This window comes from Adiantum capillus-veneris, chromosome 6, assembly GCF_014529385.1.
Source record: "Adiantum capillus-veneris isolate H3 chromosome 6, ASM1452938v2, whole genome shotgun sequence".
NCBI classification, from domain to species: domain Eukaryota; kingdom Viridiplantae; phylum Streptophyta; class Polypodiopsida; order Polypodiales; family Pteridaceae; genus Adiantum; species Adiantum capillus-veneris.
Window position 1 is genome coordinate 152,846,194 of NC_140936.1, and position 17,662 is coordinate 152,863,855.

The 17,662-nt window shown below is 40.3% G+C and overlaps 1 pseudogene; it reads right to left on the reverse strand.

Moving 5' to 3' along the window:
• Positions 1–8,241: 8,241 nt before the first annotated feature.
• On the reverse strand, positions 8,242–10,185 carry LOC147456507 (16 kDa phloem protein 2-like; annotated as a pseudogene).
• Positions 10,186–17,662: the final 7,477 nt, after the last annotated feature.

The following is a 17,662-nucleotide window of genomic DNA, read 5'->3' on the forward strand; positions in this document are numbered from 1 at the left end:
CTCATGGCCAATGACATATATAACAACCCCATCGTTTGCATGCATGTCCCCAAAGCGATACAGAATGAAGTCCACTCATAGATAGACAAACCTTCTCCTTTTTTTCTAGGGATAGATGTTTGGCATTAATTAGTGTGTGTGTGTGTGTGTGTGTGTGTGTGTGTGTGTGTGTATAAATATATCTCTATGTGTGTGTCCATCATAATTTAGAGAATTTATATGTATATGTATATGTGTGTGTGTGTCTATCATAATTTAGAAAATTTATAGATTTTTCAGAGTGGCACATTGTTTAACTCTCAAAAATAAAAAGGATTAAATAACTTTGAATTGATAGAAGGCCCTCAATTGGAAATCTCTCTCCCCATTTGACATGCCAATGTTAGGGATGGTATTTTGTAAGACATTTTTCCCATTTAAAGACATTTTACCCATTTCAAGGCATTTTTCTTGTTTTGTATGGGAAAAAATGTTAGCTACTCTTTTGAAAATACATGATAATATTAAGAGAATAAATCTTAAAGAAAAGGGTGTCCCTAGTAAGTAGGAGTCCCCATGAGCTCAATCGTAAAAATCAATCTCTCTCTCTCTCTCTCTCTCTCTCTCTCTCTCTCTCTCTGCCAATGACATGTATAACAACCCGTCATTTGCATGCATGTCCCCAAAGCGATACAGATTGAAGTCGACTCACAGACAGACAAACCTTTTCCATTTTTTTCTAAGGATAGATGTTTGATATTAGTTAGTGTGTGTATATGTGTGTGTGTGTGTACTTGTATATATGTGTGTGCATGTGTGTGTGTGTGTGTGTCCATCATAATTTAAAAAATTTATAGATTTTTTAGGGTGGCACATGGTTTAACTCTCAAAAATAAAAAGGATTAAATAACTCTGAATTGATAAAAGGCCCGTCAATTGGGAAATCTCTCTCCCCATTTGAGATGCCAATGTTAGGGTTGGTTTTTTGTCAAACATTTTACCCATTTCAAGGCATTTTTCTTGTTTTGTATGGGAAAAAATGTTAGCTACTCTTTTGAAAATACATGATTAATGTTAAGAAAATAACAATGTCTTGGAAATTTGAAGGGCAAGGGTGTCGCTGGTGAGTAGGTCTCCCCATGAGCTCAATCTTAAAATCTCTCTCTCTCTCTCTCTCTCTCTCTCTCTCTCTCTCTCTCTCTCTCTCAATAATGTAGATAACAACCCCTTCATTTTCATGCATGCCCTCAAAGCGAGATCGAACTAAATCAATGCGCGGACATGCGATCCTTCTCCTTTTTCTCAACCGCTTTTCAAAATAAAAACTTACACAATTTTATAAAAGGCGCCAATATTGATCTTGAAAAAAGCCCCTTGATAAAACAAAGCCAAATATATCATTAATAAGTCAAATTTTTGTTAAATAACAAAATCTCCACCAAAATTATCTTTACTTGCTCAGGTGGAGTGAAATTAAATTTATGCATTTATTCTATGTACAATTGAAAGTCTTTGGTCTTTTTAAACTGTACATTTTGAAAGGCTTTTCATTTCCCTATGCGTGTCAAATCTTACCCTTCACTTTTGCATTTTACATTAGATGTTTGGTTTAGACTTTTGTGAAGTGAACTAATGCATGACAGGTGGAGGCCTTCTTTTTGCTTGAAATTTTTAAGCTGCATTATGTATAGTATAGAATAGATATAGATTATAGATATAGATATATATATGTGTGTATATATATAAATCTATATTTGTGTGTGTTTGTTTTCGTGTGTGTGTGTGTGTGTGTCCATCATAACTTAGAAAATTTATAGATTTTTTAGTTTGGCACATGGTTAAACTCTAAAAAATAAAAAGGATAAAATAACTCTAAATTGATAAAAAATTGGAAAATCTCTCTCCTTATTTGGGATGCCAATGTTAAGGTTGGTTTTTGCAAGACATTTTACCCATTTCAAGGCATTTTTCTTGTTTTGTATGGGGAAAAAATATTAGCTACTCTTTTAAAAATACATGATAATATTAAGAAAATAACAATGTCTTGGAAATTTGACAAGCAAAGGTGTCCCTGGTGAGTAGGAGTTTCCATGAGCTTAATCGTAAAAGTTGTGTGTGTGTGTGTGTGAATAATGTCGATAACAACCCCTTGATTTGCATGCATGCACTCAAAGCGAGACCGGCCTAAATCAATGCGCGGACATGCAAATCTTCTCCTTTTTCTCAGCCAGTGTAAAAAATAAAAACTTACACAAATTTCTAAAAGGTATCAATATTGGTCTGTAAAAAAGCCTCTTGATAAAACAAAGCCACATATATCATTAACAAAATTAAATTAAATAACAAAATCTCCATAAAAATTATCTTTGCTTGCCTAGGTGGAGTCAAACTCAACTTATACATTTATTCTATGTACAATTGAAAGTCTTTTGTCTTTGGAGTGGACATTGTGAAAGGCTTTTCATTTCCCTGTGCGTGTCAAATCTTACCCTTCTCTTTTGCATTTTACATTAGATGTTTTCTCTAAATTTTTGTGAAGTGAACCAGTGCATGACACGTGGAGGCCTTCTTCTTGCTTGAAATTTTCAAGCTGCATTATATATAGTATGCTATAGATGGTTTCTCATTCTGATAATTCTATGTAACACCAATCATAGAGGTGCATCAAAAGCTCACACCCAACAAACCGTCTCTTGTGGGTGTTGTATGTGGACGGTTGCAATATATTCTGGTTTGCTAGTTGGGACATGGGCTGCCGAGTAGGCGGGACATGACCCACTTTGCATCTGTTGTGATAAGCAGTGCTCGAAAAAAACCTAGGTTTAGTGTAATCCCACCTACAAATTTAGAAATTAAAAAATTTACCTCTAAATTTTAAATTTGAAGGTGAGAAAACCTACAAAATTTTGAAAAGAGTAGTGTAATTTGGTGTAAAAACCTTCAAATTTTGTCAATTTATCTTTGCTGTTCCACATATGTAGGTTTGCCAAGTTTTTGAAAAAATTGAAAGTCAATGAGCGGCTGATGATGGTTTTAATGCCCTCATGCACAATGTACGGTTTGGCATCCGGTCTGCTCCGCGCCTTAATGTTATGCAGGTTGGGATTTGACAATGGCTTTGGCTGGGTTCAAACTGAGCTGGCGGAAGAAAGATGTCTTCGCAAATCTCCCGCCACCTAGTGTGAACAATGTGAGGTGGAACATAGAAAAAGCAAAGAGGGCTCAGAGAGGCCATCAACTCTTCCGAGGGGGGGGGGGGGGGGGGGGGGGGGGGGGGGGTGTCGAAAGAAAAATGGAGGGCTCGGCAGAAGAGTGCCTCAACTTCAACCAATCAACTTTCGCCATGGGGCATTGACGCCCCTTCGCAGTTTTCTTCCGTCGCCTAGTCAGAACCCACCCTTTGTCTTAGAAGTTATCTTCTGCAGGTTTATTAATTGGTTCTCATCTGTTATTTCATGAGGGGGCGGCTAGGGATAGGGCAAAATTAGTTGATCTGCATCGATGAGAGGAGATATTTTGCCCTATCCCTAGCCGCATCGCTCTATTTGGGCAGACATGACTCGGAGAAGATTACTCCCGGGAGTGTAAAAACCTTTAAACCAAGTTTTTGGGAAAAACAATTTAGCGTTAGACCTATGGCCAATTACAGATCGTCTGCCCAAGATTGGGTGCGCAGACGTGGAGGCCAAGGGGCGTTCTTTAATATGCTGCATAGAAGGTGCGGAGACCAAGGTCTTGGATCGGCACTGCTCCTTGCCCAAGCTCGGGCGGGGTTTGAGCTCTGCCAGCTCACTCAGTGTGAGACAACAGGCCAATATGATGGATGCGGCTCTTGAAAATCCTTTTTCTTTTGGAGAATATATTGCAGCTAATGTGTAATGCATGCCCGTCCATCGCCAAAAGTGACCGACAGGCGCATATGCACTGTGTATTCAGCCTAAGTCTTTAATCACCTAAAGAAGGTAGGGGGTACCGGGTGGTGTTTATTTGTAAAACATGGAGAATTTTGAAGATGTGGCACCGTGACCAAAGCTTGCAAACTCGCACTACAAGGACGCTCGTGTGCAACCAAGGGTCGCCAAGTGTGCAAATCCATTTGGCGATGAGGGGTGGTGGAGTGCGAGTTAAAGGAACGTTGTTCCACTGCTTGTTTTTGTAACATTTAATGGCCTAGTAACAGGTGTGTAGCAGAAAATAGCATGAACATAGTGAGAATTTCATTACGAGAATAACAAGAGTGCTTGGGTGGAGAGAGAAACAAAAAGTATAACACCTAGTTAGATAGCATGAACAATACTTCAAAAGAGAGAGAATTAAGCTATTGACAACAGTTGAGGACCGAATTTACATGGAGTTGGCGGTCCCCCCTCCAAAAAGGCTTTGTATTATGGTTTCTCCCATCAAGAGAGACATTTTACAATACAGTTCTTTGTGTTCCTTCAATACTAGCTAGTGCAATGAAGATGGAAACTTCAAGCACTAAGCAAAACACTTATTAAACACAACATCAATTTCCTCATGGTCCCAGACCCAAGACCTCACACACCTTCGAAGATGGTGAGAGCTAGCGGGATATGAGAGTAGATTGAAAGGAAGAAGGAGTAGTCTTATGAGAAATATGTACATCTTCTCACATAATCACTCATATTAGCATAGCTTAGCTTAGTAATTAGCATGGTAGAGGAGATGAGCATGCATTGAAGCTTGGCTCTTGGTTGGATTTGCATCACAAAGCCAAGAGTTGTTGGTGTAGGCCTCCCTTCTCACAAGCTTGGAGTAGGTGGTAAGCTTTCCATTAAAGCTTGAGAAGGAGAGAGAGAGAGAGAGTCTTCTTACTCCACACATGGACTAGTGTGAGTGTGTAAGTAATAATGCCTTAAGAAAATCACCCCTCTCTCTCTTGGTCGACCCCTCTTGTTATTTGCTCATGCTCACACCCTATTGGACATTGCCAGGCTTAGCCAATGAAATTTCAAGAGCATAAGTGATAGCCTCCTGACATGTGTCCTCCTTTTCCATTTTGTGAGAGCTTAGGTAATTAATTAATGCTACTAAACTCTCATTGGACCCCTTTGTCTCCTGGCCAATAGGAATCAGGCAAGCCATTGGGCTGTTGAATGCTCATTGGACCCCTTGGGAGATTGTCCAATAGTCTTCTAGAGAGCTTAATTCTTATTGGTTCTTTTATTAAGTGTTTTTAAATTAATTAAGCTAGATTTACTGTAGCCTAATTCTCATTGGTCCACCTCCATGGCCATCCAATAGGATTTGAGTACACCTTGTGGGCATCTGGGCTAGGGAGCTGACATGTGTCCCTCTTTCCCTTTGTATAAAGGAGCTTGGAGTTTGTGTATGTGTATGTGTGTGTGTGTGTGTGTGTGTGTGTGTTTCTCTCTCATCTCCTACTTCTAGGGCTCGCCCCCTCCTGTGTAGCGATGCATGAAGACTTTTTTGGTACACACACAAAGCATCCAATTTCCCTAGTCATGACCTTTGGACACAACCTTTGAAATTTGGAACCTTAGCATTTTGGAGGTCTTAATGGGCTGAACCTTAGGGTCTTTTAAGCCCATAGTTGCACCTTGATCTTTTGCAGATGGCCCCCCCTTTGGATCCCTACTGTGGCCGGTCTGCCAGCTTAACCAATATTCTAGCTTTTTCTCCCCTGGCACTTTCCCATATTAAATGATCAGTTTAGAAAATCATTTAGGAGAAATAGATATTAGTTATTATGATAGTTTTTTTTAAGATTGCAAGAGAATTCCTGTGCATCATATGACTCGTGTTGTTGGTCTAGGGAGATTACTTTTGTGAGTGAAATATATGAGTCGGGCAAGAGTTCAAAATTGCACACGATGCCTTTTATTATGGATAATGGAACATCAAACTTATAGATGGAACGAAGTATGTGCTAAACGATTTTAAAAAACCCCATTGATACGCATCTCTGATAGATTCTTCATTTAATTAAGTAAAAGGGAAATAGAAGCGCATGCTCAAACGCCTTGTGGCCGTGGAGGCGAGCATGAGCAAAAGACGGGGCAAACTGCAGGCAGGAGCATGGGACAACTGGTAGATCAGGCAGCATGAGCAAGGCCAAGAATAGTGAGGGAGAAAATGTCAAGTCCGTAAGGCCAGACACAGTTATTTTATATGTATAAGGTCTTCAGCGTAGGTCACTTCATCTCGTTGGCCGAAGTGGTGTAGGTGGGCGATGCATTCTAAGCGTGCTCTGCCAAGCTTGATTCTTGGTGGTGCCTGTATTTCGACTTTTACAGATGTGCTTCCAAACCTTGGTGATGGTGCATCGTGGGAGATTCGCTATAGTAAAATAACGATAGTTTCCAATATCAGAAAGTAGAGAGAGATGGGAAGAAGAATCTGTTGGAAAATTTGAACGCAAAATAAATAATCATGAAGGCCTTCCAAGAGGAGGTCTCTTCAATTTTAAAAACGAGGCTGAGTAACACTAGTTTGGTACCAAAAAGTGTCCTTTTCAGGTGTTTTTATAAAAAAACTTTCATCTCTAGTGTAGCTTATTTGAGAAGTTTCTTTGGAGAGACTGTTATATAGAAGACTAGTACGGCGAAGGTGGCCTCTCTCTCTCCCCCTTCTCTCCCTCTTTATCGCGTGCAAATGGGCTTTTTTTTAGTTTTGGACTTTAGCCTTTAGGTCGAAGATTGCGACACGTGTAAAGGGCTCCCCCTTCTGCCATATTATGTTAGTAGATAAGGTCCACAAAGAAAATTTGAACACCCCAAAGTAAAGCATCCCAAACATGAAATGGTATAAAACAACAAGCTAATTTTACGAATGCACAAGCAATAAATTCACATGACCGTTTTACAACTTAGGAAAAGTGAATTGACTAATATTTTTCATAATGAAAAAATTTATTTGTTCTGAATATGATCCCCAAAACAGCAACTCAAAAACTACACAGTCGGCAGCACATGGCCATTTTATATATAATGAGCATGGAAGGACATGTTGTTATGTCCTGGTCTTTTACTAGTGAGGATTTCAAGGAACCTGGTATAGATGTAAATGTGGTTGTGCCCATTGCTATAGCACTTCCGATCCTCTTTACCTTGGGCTTAGTTGGTATTATTATGTTCCTCATCAAGAGAAAGAGGGAAAAAAGGATGAATTGTCTGCTCAACTGGGTAGAGAAAGTAGCACTATACTGAAGGAGGGTGTGAGAAAGGAGGAGGAGTTCTCTGCAGAGATGAACATCACCGGTAGCATTTGCCACCGTCATCTCTTGCAATTGCGGGGCTGGTGCTATGAGAAAGGAGAGGCAATGCTGGTGTACAATTACTTGAGCAATGGAAGCTTGGATAGATATCTGTGCGGCGAGAAAAAAGGAGAATTACAAAGTGAGATCAGATTGAAGATCCTTGTAGGAGTGGCTTCTGCATTGGAGTACTTGCATGGTCATCAAGGGGAATGTGTGTTGCATAGGGATGTGAAGGCTGCCAATGTGTTGTTGACAGAGGGGTTTGAGCAGATGTTAGGCGATTTTGGCCTTGCACGCCTCATTGGCCATGATGAGGGTGTTGTTACAATGATTGTTGCGGGGACACCGGTTTGCAACAGGCTGAGGAGGAAGCCCAAATCGTGGACTATGCATGGATGCTTCACCAAATTAGCCACAAGGAGCTTTGGACGCATTTCTATATAGCAAAAAAAATATAATTACTAGGCAAATTACTAGATTGAATACACATATCTATTAAGAGTGCAAACATGTAATAATGAGAATACTCCTATATGGTTGTAACCATAATATTATAGCTATATAGGCGTTTTAAGTAACCATATAGCAAGAATTTCTTCCTAGTTTGTCTGGGATTCTCGTACATGGCTGTAGCCATAATATTATAGCTATATGGGAGTTTTAACTAACCATGTAGTAAGAAATTCTTCTTTCTCCTACATGGTTATAGCCACAAAATGCTATCTATGTAGTTGTATTATAATAATTCACATGAATAATCAATTTAACATATCATATACAGATTACCACATACTTTTTGACTAAAAGAGATAAAGATTAAATAGAAAACTAAAAATGATCATTTTCATATAGATGTCTTTCAAAAATTCTTACAAAGTCCATGATACAACTATCCGTCTTTATCATTGACTACTTCTACATCCTTTAAAGAAAAAGAGCCAATCTTTTCAAATCGTACAATCATCATGCCTTCTATTAGAAACTAGGCTACCAAGTCTTCACACATAGTAGAAGAGCTAGTTTCACACGCTTTTCTACAAAAAAAGGAGTTCGATTTTTTTAAAGCGTGTGAAATACCGTGGGCAAGAACTTGAGTGCCACGTTCACTTTGCCTTGTGGTTATCCCTTGGAACCCAGCACCTTGTACTTTGAAGGAGGTAAATGCCCACTTACAAATACTTTATGCAATGGAATTCTGCAAAATTCCACCATATTCAGTGACTTCAGGGCAGTTTCAATATTCATACTTCATCACACAAATGTGTGGACTAAGTACTAATGTGTGCACATTCAGAGCAATAGATGGTAAAGGATGCACATGCATGTGCACACTAATGCATGGACAATGTGCTGATGTGTGCACTCACAGGACAACGTGCTAATGTGTGCACTCATAGAGGCCTACGTGCTAATGTGTGCACTCACATAACAATAGATGGGAAAGATTGCAAAAATGCATGTGAGACCACAGGTGGGTAAGCCTACGATTCTCCACCCTACCATTTTTTAGGTAGCACTTGGCTACCCAAGCTCTTGATATATACTAGATACCTTTGGGTTATACAAAGGAGGAAAGGTGCATTTTACAAAGAATGGTTCTTTATTTAGGGGTTTAAAAAAAACCCCTTTCATTCGTGCAGGTGACATCCCATCATTATTACTGGTGAAACCCCTGGAATTGGGATTAATAAAAACATGTAGTCATAACCTCTCTCCCACAAAGCGATACAAACCAGCAACAATCTGAGGCAACACTTAGGATTACGAAAGCATCCACATTAAGACACCATGCATTCGAAGTGCATAACTTACATGCATCCCACCCCCCATCTCCATACAAATCCAATGGATCGCACTTAAAAGTCTTGTCATCTTGTCTACTTACACAACAGTGCCGAGAGGATCATCAGCCTGAAAATCATCCTTGTCAAAGATCTTGATTAAGGCATCGGTCACATCGTTGTCCACTTGGAAAGAGAAAGTCTCATCCCACACAGTTTCTCCTTGCTTACCTATTCAAGAAAACCAGAAAAAATGCCAACTGTTAATTGATCAATACCATCCATGCTTTTGCCTCTATACAATAAAAACAGAATGAAGGTCAATGCTGATCACATAACATTCATGCTTTTGCCTCTACAATTGAAACCCATTTGTAGAGCTCAACGTCAAGATTTTGCCTCTATAAATTGAGACAGAATAAAGATTAATGGTAATCAAACAATAACATTCATGCTTAGGCCTCGATAATTGAAACCCATTTGCAGAACTCAAAAGTGAAGACAACATATGACATATCATTTCTGTAAAGTTGGTAGTAAGAAGGTGACATCCATACCTTCAATGACACGGCTCTTTTGATGCTCCTTATGGCAATAGTTGACAGCATAAGGGTTAGATTTTCCAGCTGCAGAATGAAAAATGCTCGATTAGGAGTAATTCTAAGCCCCAAACAAGGCATCTTCCACGTTGACAGAACACACCACTTACCAAAACTATCTGAATCTATGAGACCATGGGCTTCTATCAAATGGATCTCCAAGACTCCATGATGAACCTGCAAAGTACCCACATGCTTGTGGCAAAGCCCCTACTTCTACTACTTGTATTTAAAGGATAGTCAGTAATAGTAACGAAAGCTTTGCCAAACCTTAGGGGAGAACTTCAGACCGATCTCCAGCTCTCCAACGAACTTTCCATTAGGCTTTTGGACTTTGAACTTGCATGGAGCAAGCTAACGCTTAAGAGCTGGAGGAATTGGTGGTGGTGGTGGTGGTGATGGTGATGGTGAGGGGAGGTGCTGCCAACGTTGTTCCCATAGTACAGCTCGCGGAAACTAATACATTTAACAACAGTTTCAAACCCATCGCATTTAGCATCCAAGTCGCCAAGTGAGCCGAGATCTCGGCCTGATCATCGCCTATATAAGCTGGAGCACTGGCACAGGCTCGCGGATGCCTTCTCATGCTGCTTATAAATGACGCCCCTCTCTCTACCGCCTCCACTATCCTTGTTATCGTGTCCACCTTTGCAACTGCGGGTCCTCTGCTCCTCGCCTGCAGTTTCAATGGAGCCACGCCCTCAAGAAAGAGCTGATTCAAAGGGTTTTGTCTGCAAGAAATGACGCAAGGCGAAGGAATGCACTAGAGAGCTGTGCGATATTCAGCAAGGGCTAGCAACTTCGGGAAGCAGGCGAGGACGCCATGGCTGAGTTAATTGGCAACACGTTTTGTGCCTTGATTACAGCTGGAGATAGGATAGAGAGAGAAACGAAATGAAATGAAATGCTATATCAAACGACCTATGAGATTCAATCCTTGTGGAATGAATCCAATATCTGGGTACAAAGATAAAATGAAGGAAAATGAAAGACTAAAATTATCACACTAAAATCATCATCGTCCTTGTCAATGTCCGAGGATGCCCCACATCGGGCGTTGTCCGAGGAGGAAGTATTGCATCGGTCATTGAAGAGCTTCGTGAATCTCAGCCTCTGTAAATAGTCGTACTAGAAGTCTTCCATATCGTGCTATAATAGTATTGATCCTCTAATGGAGCCTCCATGAGGCATGCTCATCTGGCTGTTGAGTCCTTGCTCTAAATAAGTGAGTGATCTCCTTCTGTGAATGTCTCCCTCTGTCTGGTCTCCTCAAGCAACTCTCCCAAAGTCTACACAAGTCTAGCAAAAACAACCCGAGGCATCTCTGATCCTGATATCTCATAACTCTAGCCAACGCTCCAATTCCTCTCTGAGTAGACAGTGAAAGCGGCCTCGTATCTCATAGTATATCAGACAATGACAAAGGTGATGTAACTATGTATACATCTAGGAAGCCTCCCTAGAACCTTGCTCCCAATCAAAGAGCACGAAATTCAGCATACATATCTACTATGGCAATGCTCAAGAAACAAACCTTCCCTTCGAATCTCAAATCATGGATTTCTTTTCTTGCTCACAATTGGCTCTAATTGGATGTTGTGATGTATATCAATTGCCTCACATTGCAGCTTCTCACACTATGTCCAAACTTATCACGTTCAATTGGCCCAAACTTATCATATTGAGTGCCATTGGACCCAACCTCCTTGGATATTGAAATCATTTGTATATATATATATAAGCTTTTTGCTATCAACCCATCACCGCCCACCAATTGCACTATAGCCTCCCTTCCATGTTCACATATGAGGAGATGAGGACTCTATTGAAATCATAGGATTTGCTCACAAGTTTTCTATCTAGAATGTCATCTTTTGGACAAAATGCATTGTAGGATAGCCTCTGAAGGGGCTAGAAGGAAGGTGCATAGTGTCTGTCATTTATGTAAATAAAATGATTTGTAGCAAGGCAATGGGATACAAGCACCTTTGTCTAGTCGTACTCATTCAGGCTCTTGCCATGCATCTTATGCATTAGATTGTTATGCTTTGGCTGTGTCTAGCTTACATGATGTTGAGGAGCCTCTGTCTTTTGATGAAGCACAGAATTCAGAAAATTGGATGGTTGCCATGCAATCAGAATATGATGCACTTATAGAAAATGACACATGGACTTTATGTGATTTGTCTCCTAGCAAAAAGGCCATTAGTACGAAGTGGGTTTACAAGTTGAAACGCAAGCCGGATGGTGAGATCGATCGCCATAAGGCTCGACTTGTTGCAAAGGGTTATGCACAACAAAGATTTTGATGTATGCATATTGTGGTTTGGTTTTGCATTGACCACTAAATGACTTGGTGTTGTCTTGGATGTAGATACATACGATATTTGGTTGTACACACCTTGCAGCTGCCTCTTGGTAGCTAGGATACTTGCTGAGCCATGTATCTCAGCGTCTATTAGCTACTGTTTTAATCAATGCAGGCTTCACTTCTTGCAAGGTGGCAAGAACATAATATGTGGTTGCAAACCTTGTCGCACAGAATATCTGCAAATTTTTGTTGGGTGATCTTAATAAAAAAAGAGCATACGAAAATTGGATAGTAAGGCTGTAAAATGTATTTTTGTTGGTTATAGTGCTGAAAGCAAAGGTTACAGGTTGCATCATCCGCAAACAGAACGTATTCTGGTTTCACGGGATGTAGTGTTTGTGGAAGATTCTGTTCAGCTCTTGCTGTCATCTACTAGAGACAGTAATGTAAGGTCACGGGACATTTATGACACTTTGTTGCCTCTTTTTGGGTGGTGGAAATACGAATGTAAGTTCCAATGAGGCAAATGTACAGCCTATGAGGGTTTCTAAAAATGTTACAGATCAGCCTATTACTGATGCAAATGTACATGATGTACTTGATGAGGAAAGGGCTGAAAATGAGCAGGCTAGAGGTATGCCAAAATGGCTGGTGCACACTTTGCGTGGCAATAAATTGGACGCACCTTTGTCTAGTCGTACTCGTTCAGGCTCTTGCCATGCATCCTATGCATCAGATTGTTATGCTTTGGTTGTGTCTAGCTTACATGATGTTGAGGAGGCTCTGTCTTTTGATGAAGCACATAATTCAGAAGATTGGATGGCTGCCATGCAATCAGAATATGATGCACTTATAGAAAATGACACATGGAATTTATGTGATTTGCCTCCTGGCAAAAAGGCCATTAATACAAAGTGGGTTACAAGTTGAAACGCAAGCCAAATGGTGAGATCGATCGCCATAAGGCTCGACTTGTTGCAAAGGGTTATGCACAACAAAAAGGCATAGATTATGAAGAGACTTTTTCTCCCACTTGTCCTATGACTACTGTGCATTTTCTCTGTGCATTGGCAGCTCATTTTGGTTGGGATGTACATCAATCAGACATTGTTACTGCTTTCTTAAATGGTGACATATTTGAGGAAGTTTATGTAACACAACCTCGCGGTTTTGTCATAAAAGGACAAGAGGACAAAGTGTGCAGATGTAAGAAGGCTTTGTATGGGTTGAAGCAATCTCCTCCTGCTTGGTATGAGAAAGTTGACACTCATTTGGTCAAACGAGGCTTTCGTAACAGTCCAATAGAAAGCACATCTTATGTAAAGCGTGAGGGTGATGCACTTATCATTGTGGTCCTTTATGTTGATGATTTCTAATCATTGGACCAAATGCTGAATTTAAGGCTGATTTGAATGCTACTTTCAAGATGAAAGATTTGGGGCTGTTGCATCATTACTTGGGTATACAGTTTAAGTAGTGTGATGGTGGTATTGCTTCACCACAAGTGGTTTTTGTTTCATGCTTGGCAATTCATGTATATCATGGTTGAGCAAGAAGCAACCTACTGTGGCCACTTTGAGTTGTGAGGCTGAGTACAGGGCATTCTTCACAGCTACGGTTGAGTGTGTATGGCTCAGACGCCTTATGGATAATTTGGGTGTTGGACAGGACACTACCAACACTATCTACACTGACAGTCAGAGCGCATTGGCAGTTGTGAGGAACCCAATTTTTCATGCTCGCACAAAGCACATTGAGGTGCATTACCAATTTGTTAGGGAGAGGCTCTCAGCAGGAGAGATCAGCTTGGCTTATGTGCCAACACAGGAAAAACTTGTAGATCTTTTCACAAATGCATTGTCTCGTGAGAAGCTTGAAGCTTTTCAGAAAGCTTTGGGCTTACTCCCCTTTGTGGACTGATCATGTACTCAGGGCATGAAACTTCCCTTTAATCATGTGCCAGCTCATGTTCACCGCATCACTCCAGGGGAATTTGTTACCATATACATGTGGTAGTGATGTGTGTGAACACACTAGGACCGCTGGGGCATTTTTTCCCTCTTTAGGAGGTTTTTCCCCCCGAGCATTGTATATATGCCCATCACTCTAGGGCTATCTATCTTTCCATTGCACACTAAGTAACACACTCTCTATTGTGCGCCTTGAGCTTCCTTCGTCTTCTCCAAGCTGTGTTTGTTTCTCTACAACCCTATTTCCAACACTTGTGATAAAAGAAGGGATAAATGTTGCAAAGTGTAACTCCAAATATCAGTAAGGATGTCTGGTATCTTGCATTTAGTAAATGAATAAAATGCTTTTGTGAATCCCTAACAAAGGGTTCAAATAACTAGCAATGACATTTGAATAGAAAACAAGACAGTTCATGTTTTTGTAATAGAAAAAATAAGCACTTGATAAGATCTTTTAGAGTCATGGCATTAAAATAATCCACTGTTTTCTTTTGCATGAATTCTTTAAGATATGTACTTAAAAAGGTGCAAATTATCTTGATGTTTTCTTTATGATTAATGGTGTTTTTTTGTGTGTTTAGATAGTTTAAAGTGTCAAATAAGAGTAACCTTGCAGGGACCCTTTTGAAAATGAAACCTAAATTGGTGTTCTAATAACAATTTGGTGTTATCCAAAGGGTATGATTGTATGGTTTATAGTTCAAAGTAACCAATAAAAGCTCAAGTCTCATTTTTAAAATAGGACTTGAATAAGTCCCAAAATTCCTAAATTGGTGTTATCAACTAACCTTGTAGAAAACTTAGAAGAAATCTAGGTTTTAAATACACCTCCACATTGATATTTTGACCTTGTATTCTAGCACAATCTGGAAGATGTAAGTATTTTGATTTAATAAAGCTATAACTTGACGCTAGTGGCCCAAGCTTATGGACATATTTTGAGAAGTTAATGAAACTTTTGAATAATCAAGACAACGTGGGCTGTACTTGCAGGGTATCCAATTTACATTTGAATTGGAATATGTTTTTTTCGTATAGATTGTGATCTAGTTTGTGTTTAGAATTGTATCATTAATATTATTTGGATGAATATAACATAAATTGTTCAAAAAGTTTACAATAATCTCCATCATCCTGTAATATCTTTTCCTCTCTAAGGACAATGTATGCAGTTGTGGTTCTTGCAAATCAATGATAGAGTGTGTGAGATATAAAATGTTTTGATCCCTTCCCTTTTATAGCTTCCTCTACAACTATGAGACTTTATTTTGTTTTCTTATTTATATTAGCAACAAATATATCAATTAAGAAACTTAGTTGATGATCGAGCGAGTAACCATGATATTTGTCAATAATTAGTTGTTTAACTATGCTTAATGAATTTTTACTAAAATAAAATTAGGGGCATACAAACTTACTACAATTACTTGATCCATAGTAAGTGATAAATTACTAGATGAAACACCCTTCGCTATATAGGAGTTTATAAACTACCAGATGATGATGCGAAAGAGCTAGCTACTATATAGGAGTTCATAACTTACTAGATAAAGATGTCCAAGGACAGGTTTCTATATAGGAGTTTATGACTTACTATATGAACTTACTAGATCAACACGTCCAAGAGCAAGTTACTATATAGGAGTTTGTGATTTGCTAGATGAATTAGAAAACTGCTAGCTTACTTGCTAGATTAAATAGGAAAACTCCTACTTGTAACCAGGAATTATTAAGCATGTACTCTAAGTTGCTATCTAGAAACACGTCCAAAGCTCCTTGTGTAGAGACCAGCTCATGGAGGCCCTTGACCCATGCATGGTGAGCGTGGTCGACAGTGCGCAAAAGGCGCAGCAGTGGAGAGTTGTCTTGCATGTGGCACTCATGTGTTGCAACCCTTCACCAGAGTGTCGACCCACAATGATGCAAGTATACCAAGCTCTCAAAGGAGATACCGTGCTGCTTAGCCAACCTCTTCCAGCAGCAAGGCCTAATTTGTATCCCACATTCATAGATTGGCCATCTATATCTTCTGCATTCTCAGTCACATCAATGTCTGCATTGAGTGTTAAAATTTGTCGGTCCGAAGGTGGCCCCTCATCGACAACATCGAAATGAATGGGCGACGGGCCTCATCACTATATCACATGGGCATGGTCAAATGGGATCAATGGTGGAGGAGGAAAACATGGGGTGTGCCAATCGTGGACCGTCAGATTTGACAATCACTCCGAATTTACTACTCTACCCGAATTTACAAATTTACGCCAAATTTACTAATCAGCCCACATTTACAATATGAGATACTCGAATCCCCTATATTTCAACAAACGCATGCGGGCGTAGTGGTTAGTGCACATGGCTCGCCGTGGGGAGGTCGCGGGTTCAAGACGTGGGGCACGGCTTGCCTCGAATTTACAAACCTACCGGAATTTACTTTTCTCCCCGAATTTACTAAATGTGCCGAATTTACAAATGTGCATCTTACGGTCTAAATCACCTCAACCGTAGATCCCATTTGAAGCTGCCCTTGCGAGATAGTGTGGAGGGGCGACGGATGTGTGCTGAAGATCCCGATTCCCGGCGTGCAGGGATGTGTTATATGTAGGTGTCATTTCAAAAAAGACATAGCTCTTAGGCTCTAATACTTAAGCAATGGTTTCTCATGCTGATAATTCTATGTAACACAATCAATATAGAACCCAGTGTTAGACGGCAAGCCAATACGATGGACGCTGCTCTTGAAAATCCTTTTTCTTTTGGAGAATATATTGCAGCTAATGTGTAATACATGCCCGCCCCCAAAGTGACCGGTAGTGTGTATTCAACCTAAGGCCGCTGTCAGACACGAGCGCCGGACAGGGCCCTAAAAGGTAGATTTCGGCGTGTTTTTTGTCACACCAAGACTTTTAGTTTTGAAATTTAAAGCCGTCAAATGGGCGTAGCCCAATTGGTATGACTCCCGTCTTTGACGTGCGGAATTGTAGGATTGACTCCAACCAACGCAGTTCGCGCTGCTGCTTTTGTGCATGTCCGCCATGAAGCAGTAATGGGTGAGGGTCTACGTTGAGTGATTTTGCAGAGCGATGGACATATTCTTCAACAAATCATTTTTTGCCACCTCTGTCTCACACACGTCCGAACGGATGTGTGTGGTGACATGGGCCTAAGTCTTCAATCTACTAAAGAAGGTAAGCGGTGTCGGGTGGTGTTTATTTGTAAAACACGTAGAAATTTTAAAGATGCGGCACCGTGACAGGAGCTTGCAAACTCGCACTACAAGGACGCTTGTGTGGAGCCAAGGGTCGCCAAGTGTTGGTGTAGGTCCATTGGTAATGAGGGGCGGTGGAGTGCATATGATGGAAACAATGTTACACTGCTTTAAAAAAAAAAAGGATTGCAAGAGTGTGTGCTAACGACTTCAAAAAATAGTGAATAGGCACAATCTTGTGAAGATGCTATGTCAAATAACGAAGGCAAAGGAGAACGAGGCAAGGAGCAAGAAAGCCAAGAATAGAGCAAGTGTCCTTTTGGGCTGCATCGTGAGAGATGGGAGCACCAACATACACGTCTCTGTTGTCGCGACAGGGACGCAAGCCAGGTGACAGAGCAAGTCGAGAAGGTTTTTTTTTTTTTTTAGTGATTGCTCGAGGTGAAGGATGCATAAGCGCTTGCGCGGTGGGTCGACTTAGTTTAGAGAGTTTTACTTGGACCTGCACGTAACGAGCTCGATCACGTTAGGCGTTGGAATTTTGGAGAGGTGCCAGCTATGCATCGTACAGAAC